The sequence below is a fragment of the Pantherophis guttatus genome, chromosome 4 (genome assembly GCF_059756535.1).
Source record: "Pantherophis guttatus breed Tessera chromosome 4, ASM5975653v1, whole genome shotgun sequence".
Lineage (NCBI taxonomy): Eukaryota > Metazoa > Chordata > Lepidosauria > Squamata > Colubridae > Pantherophis > Pantherophis guttatus.
Genome location: NC_142066.1, coordinates 90,095,721 through 90,103,974, shown reverse-complemented (window position 1 = coordinate 90,103,974; position 8,254 = coordinate 90,095,721). Strand labels below are relative to the sequence as shown.

Below are 8,254 nucleotides of genomic sequence, written 5' to 3'. Positions count from 1 at the left end.
GTCTTGATTTAGAGTAGTATAACATCAAGGTCATGGGTATAATATTCCTGTTCTATGCTGCTTTGGTAAGAGCAGCTGTAAAACCCTCTAGAGTACAAGGAAGAGGCTTAGGAGTTGGGAAGAGTGCAGAGATGAGCAGTAGAGATGGTGAGGCCCTTGGAGACTAAATTCTATGAAGATCAGTTTTAAAATGTGCATATATTTAGCCTAAAGAAGGACAGCAAGAGGATCTTTATTAGCAGTCTTCCAATTATTGAAAGTGTTAAGGCAAACCGGCGACCATGTGGCAAGGACGCACAGCTGATTGGTCCGCCGGCATGGCAACTAACTGGTGGGATATCAGAACATGCTTATTGGCAGAGACGCTGACAGCTCTGCTATAAAAGAGCTGTCAGTGCTGAGGAAACCGCCCGCTCACCAGTGTTAGAAGTAAGGAGCGAGTCATGGTTAGATTTTACTGTTAATGAATAAAGAGGTGTTAATTGTTAACCCACCACGCCTCCGTCATTATTGTTTAGCATTATAATACTGGCGACGAGGATGGGATTTTCTCCTCAGGCGGCAGGGTTAACAAAGTCACTTTAAAGAGCTGTCGCATGGAGCTGGGCCAAGGCGACAAGAAGTTGTAACATCTAAAGCCACATAAGCTGTCTTGACCCAGAATGGCAATCTTATCAACTTTTGCTCCTTTTCATCACGCAAAGGAGACCTGGGAGACCCTGAGACCCCAAATAATACATACCAGGGGTGAAATTGAGCAGGTTCTGACAGGTTCTGAAGAACCGGAAATTTTGAGCAGTTCGGAGAACCGGTAGTGGAAATTTTGAGTAGTTCGGAGAACCGGCAAATACCACTTCTTTCCTGGACCACTTTGATTGTTTCCTGTCAGCCAATCATTATAAGGGATTATCCGGGGATAGGAAGCTGGCTGTATTTCTCAGCGTCTATGGGCATGAGATGTTTGAAAATGCCCGAGCTTTATTGGCACCTTGTAAGGTCCAGGATATGCCATGGGAGACTCTGTTGGCTATTTTGAAAGGTCACTATGCCCCATTGCCGTCCAGAGCCGCCAGACGCCACGCATTTAGACATAGATATCAGCTGGAAGGGGAGACTATCACTCAATACATGGCAGCCTTAAGACAAGCTGCGCTGTATTGTGAATTTAGCGATCTGGAAGATATCCTGTTAGATCAGTTGATCTGTGGAGTCAGGGATATTCAGCTGCAGCGCCGTCTGCTTTCTAGGACTGATGTAATGCTGCAAACAGCAATAGATGAGGCTAGAGCCTCTGAGTTATCTGATCAGTTAGCTACGAAAATTAGGAAATCTGTCAACCCAGCAACAGTGGACAAATCATCCGCTGTGCACTATGAGGAAGTGGGGTTAGACCAGGCAAGTGATGGGGAAGAAGAGACCAACTGCCTTAAAACTTCTCCCCGGAAGGATAGAGATCCTGAGGGAAAGAAGGCCCAGGGTCCGTGTGGGGGCTGCGGTGGAAACCACCACCGTTCCACTTGCCATTTTAAAAATGTGGATTGCAGATGGTGCGGAAAAAGGGGGCATCTAGCAAGGGCCTGTAGAGCAGCACAACCAACGGCTGTTAGACCAGCGAGACCTAACGCTCGTGGGTACCGGCCACAAAACAAGCTAGAACAGTTGGGCGAAGACTGTTTTACAATTGTGCGCAGTTGGCCAGAGGAAATAGTTGACCAGGCTGACATCAATTTAAAAAAGAAGATATTCCTCTCAGTACTTATCGAGGGCAAGCTGTATAGAATGGAAATTGACACAGGATCATCTGTGTCTATTATATCATGGAACACACTTAAGTTGTTAATGCCCTCGATGGTGAGGAATAGATTGTGGCCATGCAGACTCAGACTACAGGATTACCAGGGAAATCAAATTCCCATAGTAGGTTGTGGGAGAGTTAGGGTAAATTACAGGATTTTCAGCAGTCGTCTTAAAATTGTTGTGGTGAACGGTTCATTGCCAAGCCTGCTGGGACTAGAGTGGTTTGATGCTCTGGGTTTGGCAGTGACGGGCGTACATACCACTACATCAGATATATTCACAGACCTCGTTAAAGAGTTCTTGGATGTATTCAATGGGAACCTGGGAAAATACAAAGGGGCTCCTATATCTTTTAATATGGATCCTCAGGTAGCTCCCATTTGGCTTAAGCTGCGCAGGGTTCCCTTCGCCCTCCGTCCAAAGGTTGATGCAGAGATTGATAAACTGTTAGCCCAGGGGATATTAGAACCTGTAGACCAGGGCAGATGGGAGATGCCCATAGTCATCCCAATCAAGTCGGATGGCTCGATACGAATTTGCGCTGATTATAAGGCAACAATTAATCGGGCCCTCCAGGCAAATCCCTACCCGGTTCTGGTGGTCCAGCACCTACTTCACTCTTTGGGCTGAGGTACCATCTTCATGAAACTGGATATGGCTCAAGCGTACCAACAACTTGAGGTAGACGATGCCACCACGGACGCGCAAACTATAGTCACCGATCGAGGTGCATTTCGGTGTCGCAGGCTACAGTTCAGAGTTTGTGTCGCCCCCGGCATCTTCCAGAGCCTGATGGAGAGACTCTTACATGGCTTGCCAGGGGTGATTCTGTATTTCGACGATATCTTCGTGTCAGCTAAGTCAGAAGCTGAACTGGTTCGCCACCTTCGTCTCGTCTTTAATTGTTTCCGGCAGAAGGGGCTGAAACTTAAAGCTAACAAATGCGAACTAGGGGCACGACAAGTGGAATTCCTAGGTTTCCTGGTTGATGCCGACAGTCTGCACCCAGCCCCTTCAAAGGTGCATGCTATCCTGGAGGCCCCTAAACTGGCAAACAGGACTGAGCTACAGGCTTTTCTGAGCTTACTAAACTTTTATAACATTTTCTTGCCCCATAAGTCCACTGTCGCGGAGCCACTACATGCCTCCTAAGAGCCCAAGTCCCGTGGTCCTGGACAAAATGTCAGCAATGTCAGGAGAATATATCCGCACCAACTACAGCAGATACTAGGGAATGGGAGACCCCTAAGACTCCGTGGTCCTGAATCCATCTGGACTTTGCTGGTCCATTCCAGAGTCACACCTTCATGGTTATTGTTGACGCCTATTCAAAGTGGGTCAAGGTCGCCTCCATAACTTTGACCACCACTGAAATAGTAGTAAAGGTCTTGCGGAAGATGTTTGCCACTCATGGCCTGCCGGACCTGCTAGACAATGGTCCGCAGCTAATGTCGGCGGCCTTCCAGACGTTCTTGGCAAAGCATGCCATTCGCCATGCGCTGTCGGCCCCGTTCCATCCGGCCAGTAATGGCCTTGCTGAATGGGCCATTCACTCAGCTAAAGAGGTCCTGACTAAGTTAGGCCTGGGGGACTGGCACACGAAACTGACCACATATCTCCTCGCTCAACACTCAACTCCTAGCCCTATAATTAACTGTAGCCTGGCCGAGCTGCTAATGGGTTGGCGATTGAGAACCAACCTCGATTGATTACATCCCGACTATTCAACAGAGAAAACCCCAGACTCCATGGGAGGGGCCTGGACATTCCGGGGGAGGGACTGTATTTATGCCCAAAATTTTGGAGGGGACTCAGGTTGCTTCCAGGACAGATAGTTGAAGTAACGGGGCCCCGTTCATACCGGGTACAACTGGATGGGTGCATTTGGCGGTGACACGTGGATCAATTAAGGAAGTGTCACCTTTCTACAATTGATACGGTTCCCCCGCCGACACTGGCAGCGCCAAATGAGGAAGAGGAAGACAACATGCCGCACACAGCAGAGACGAATGCCCCAAATAAGGTCGTGGACTTACCTGTATCCCATAGGCCGCCGGAGAAGATCGGTTGTCCCGCAGAACCAGCTAAGCAATTGCCGAAAGTTGCAGAGGCTCTGATACCAGCTCCATCTGCGTCACCTGAATTCACCGCACTGCGCAGGTTGGGGAGGAGCCGATACCACCCAGCATATTTAGCTGATTACGCGTGCGCAATCTGGGAAGAAAGGAGTGTTATGGCAAGCCGGTGGCCATGTGGCAATCACGCACAGCTGATTGGTCCGCCGGCATGGCAACTAACTGGCGGAATATCAGAACATGCTTATTGGCCGAGATGCTGACAACTCTCAGGAGCTGTCAGTGCTGAGGAAACCACTCGCTCACCAGTGTTAGAAGTAAAGAGCGAGTCATTGTTAGACTTTACTGTTAATGAATAAAGAGGTGTTAATTGTTAACCTGCCTCCGTCATTATTGTTTAGCATTACAATAGAAAGGCTAAGGAAACATGATGTGGATTCATTCTCCACATTCTGGAAGATACTACAAATATCCTAAAGCCTTACAAAGATACATTCAAGCCTGAAATAAGGATTGACCTTGAGAGCTATTAATCAGTGGAATAGAGTTTCTCTGAAATTGTGGATGCTCCATTTCTGAAGGTTTTCAAAGACTGGACAACCATTTGCCTGGGCTGATCAGAGGATTATTGCTCTGTGTAGACTAGAGGACTTTCTCAGCCAGCCTATAACTTTATTGATGAAATACCTCTCCTGAAATCACAAAAGCAGCATCTGTTTGAGTCAGTAGAAAGCAAAGTTATGTTCTCTATAGTTTGATAGTGCTTTTTTGTGGATTTAGTATCAAAATGAGGAGGACCAATTTGTAGGATCAATATTATATGATGTGACAATATGAAAAATCTCAGAATCTCTAATTTCATGATTCAAGTTGAAGAGACTTTGTGATTTGTGTTTTGAGATACTTTCCCTTTTTAAAAAACACGACCTTGGAATTTGGTGGATTAAAAAAAATCACTAATTCTGTTAAAAATGTTGCTTTATGTTTTTATAATGTCTTCCATATAGGAAGGATTTAACTCCTTTGAGTAAAAGATTTAATGTTATTTTTGCGATCAGATTTTTATTCAGATCTTCTCTGAACTATCTGTTCGACTGTATATTTCCTTTCAACTGCGTAAATTACTGACGATGTCACTATGGTCAGAAAGTGGCAACAAGACAGATCTGACACGTAATGACAGCCGCAGGACACATATAACGACTTCCATAGGTTTTGCTGACCCAGCGAACGAGAGACATTTAAGAAGCGCCGCCCGCAGCAACAACTCAGGCAAAGAAAGCAAACTCACCTCGGTTGTCAATCTTGCGCATGCGTTTTCCTTTTATGGGCCCGCCTCCAAGCGAGAAGGCGCGCATGCGCGTCGTTGAAGGATTTTTCATTGCAGCTGCCGAAGCTCGTTGGTGACACTTTGGGCACTCGCTGGTAGAGTGGCCTGGGTAGCGACGCCGTGAAACAAAAGGGGAAAAGGCGTAGGAAAAAAGATAGGATCCTGGGAGGGACAAACCCGTGAAGTCCGCTTCCTTTTCCCTTTCGAGAAGCAGCTGAGTCCAAGGAGAGCTCCCTCATCCTTGCTGCAGCGAGGACCCTTCGTGGCTTTGACTAACCGGCTTGTTCGGAGTCCCTAGTCTTTTCTCTTCGTTCGGACGGAGCTAATATTGGGCAAGAAAACTCAGAGCCGTTGGCGCTGGCTGAGAACCGGAATTGGGTAGGGAAGCTGGCAGCCTCTCCTGCCAGAAGGATGGGCGGGGAAATTGTTTCTGATGTTTCAGGACTTGTCGGAAGGGGTAGGCCTGAGTGCAGAAAGCTCTGGACCTATGTTAGACATTTATGTGCCTCTATTTATCACGACAGAATATTATTACTCATTTTGAGACATAACTGTTGTACAGTTGTGGGATTTAGCCAGATCGCACCGGTTCGGCAAACCCCATACCTAACTTTTTATTGAGTTCTGAGACCCGGTTGTGGTAAAATCTCCAGTAAATCTCAAATTTCCATGTTAGCATATAAATAAACCACGGTTAAGTTAACTATGGGAAATCAACCTAATTCTCTGTCAGCGTCTCTGACAAGATGTTGCGTGGAGTTCAAGGGTGTTTCAACAGGATCTTTTTTAGGAAGTATGGTTGGAGGGGGAGTCTGAGAAAAAGTGAAAACTAGCCTGCTTGAATTTTTCCTTGTTGGGAAAAGAAACTGGGTCGTCTTCTTGTTTTTTATAGCAAAAGATGAAAATTCAGGGTATTTACTGTACTGATGATAGCTTGTCAGTTAAATCTAATATTGTAATTCTAAGCATATCTGTAAGTAAACAGCTTACATTCAGATCTCTTACAAATCCACTATTTAAAATAATGATGAATAATCCTTTAAAGAGTTTCATAGGCAAAAAATAGATTGCTGCCCAAATATGATCTAAATATTATGCTCTAGACATGTATTTAGAAATAGTGTTTGTGGGCAGGTGGTTATGTTTCAGTGATGGCTTTTTAGTGGTATTCCTTTCCATGCCTATTTCAAATTGAGAGCAGCATTTGCATTCTTAATCCTGTTAATTTTAGTATCCTGAATCAAGATTAAATTGATCTAAAATTCTCTTAAACCAGTGTGGGAAATTAATTATTGATTTTTTCCAGGAATCAATTATGAGTAATCAAACTACTATAGTAGTATTTTGATGCTGTTAAAACGGAGACAGAAAATATAGCATGAGTTGTATGTGGGCAACCTCTGAAATTCTAAAACTACTGGCAGAAGTTGTTGATGGTAAATTCTTAGCTAGTGTGGTAAAGGAAGCTAAGAGTTGAATTTCAGCAACCTCTGAAATTGCCAGAGCTTCCTTATTTCTTGCCATAAATTTTTGTGGATGAGTACAGGTAGTCCTCGGTTTAAAACAGTTCATTTAGTCACTGTTCCAAATTACAACAGCACTGAAAAAAGTGACATGACCCTTTTCCACACTTACGAACATTGTGGCATCCCCATTGTCACATGATCGAAATTCAAACACTTGGCAACTGACTCATGCAGGGTGAAATGCTCCCAGTTCGGACCGGATCACCTGATCCGGTAGCGATGGCGGCGGGTGGTTCGGAGAACCGATAGCACAAATCCCTGCCCCCCCAATGCCCAGCTGAGCTGCATGATCATCAGAGGCTTTTTTTTTTTACTTTTAAAAGCATTTTTTCTACAATTTCTTTGGGCGAAAAATGCTTTTAAAAGTAAAAAAAAAAGCCTCTGATGATGGTGCGGCTCAGCTGGGATTGTCAGAGCCTTTTAAAAGCGTTTTTTTACAACCTCTTAGGCTGAAGAGGTTATAGAAAAAAATGCTTTTAAAAGTAAAAAAAAAAAAGTTGGCCACGCCCACCCAGTCACATTACCCTCCACCAAGCCATGCCCACAGAATCGGTAGTAACAAATTTTACATTTCACCACTGGACTCATGTTTATGACAGTTACAATATCCCAGGGTCATGTGATCAACTTTTGCAACCTTCTGACAAGCAAAGTCAATATAACATCCATCTTATTAACTTAGAAACTGCAGTGATTAACTTAAAAACTATGGCAAGAAAGGTAATAAAATGGGACAAAACTCACTTAATAAATGTCTCAATTGTAGTCATAATATTTTGGGCTCAATTGTAGACATATGTCAAGGACTACTTATATGTACTTTGTCAGCTATGTGATTTGAGTTCCAAGAATGTATACAATATACAGTTATTGCAGAAATAAATGAATGCAGATACTTATTTATTGAACAAAATTTATATGCTGCCTCATCAAATAATGCTAGTTAAACTATAGCAACTATAAAACAACAGATACATTTTTTTCTTTTTTAGCCATTTTTTTCTCCTTATTCTCTAGAAAACAGTGATTTAATTGTAGATTCCGTTGTGGACTACTTTGGGGGGAGAATGTGTTTTAGTCTCAGATACAAAACCATTATTTCTATTTCAGTGACTCTAGGTTGCTTACAAAAATAATCCAATATGAAAAGAGTAGAATAAATAACTGCCCCCCAACAACAAGCAATCAAACAAGCCATGTAATGGGTTCCATCCCACTCTGAGTTCCCCAGGCCTGTTGGCAAAACCAGGTCTTCAGGGGTTTGCAAAAGAGTGTTAAAATGGAGGCCAGTCTGATTTCTAAAGGGATGATGTTGCAAAGGGAGGGAGTCATCACAAAGAAGCCCTTTTTCTGGGTCCCTCCAGATGTATGTTCTTAGGAGAGAGAACCCACAACATTCTCTGCCTCTTTATGTGATGGGTCAGGTGGATCTAACCAGGAAGAGATGGTCCTTCAGATAATCTGGTCCCAAGCTATGTAGGGTTTTAAACCAGCACCTTGAATTACACCCAGAAGCAAATCACAGG

The 8,254-nt window shown here is 44.1% G+C and overlaps 1 protein-coding gene across 32 annotated transcripts in view; it reads left to right on the top strand.

Moving 5' to 3' along the window:
- Positions 1 to 336: 336 nt before the first annotated feature.
- Positions 337 to 8,254, top strand: part of LRRFIP2 (LRR binding FLII interacting protein 2) — a 154,063-nt gene continuing 146,145 nt past the window's right edge. For all 32 annotated transcript variants that reach the window (XM_087892500.1, XM_087892499.1, XM_087892498.1 and 29 more), the window contains exon 1: positions 337 to 5,580. The gene's annotated coding sequence lies outside the window, so the exon portion shown is untranslated. The remainder of the gene's footprint in view (positions 5,581 to 8,254) is intronic.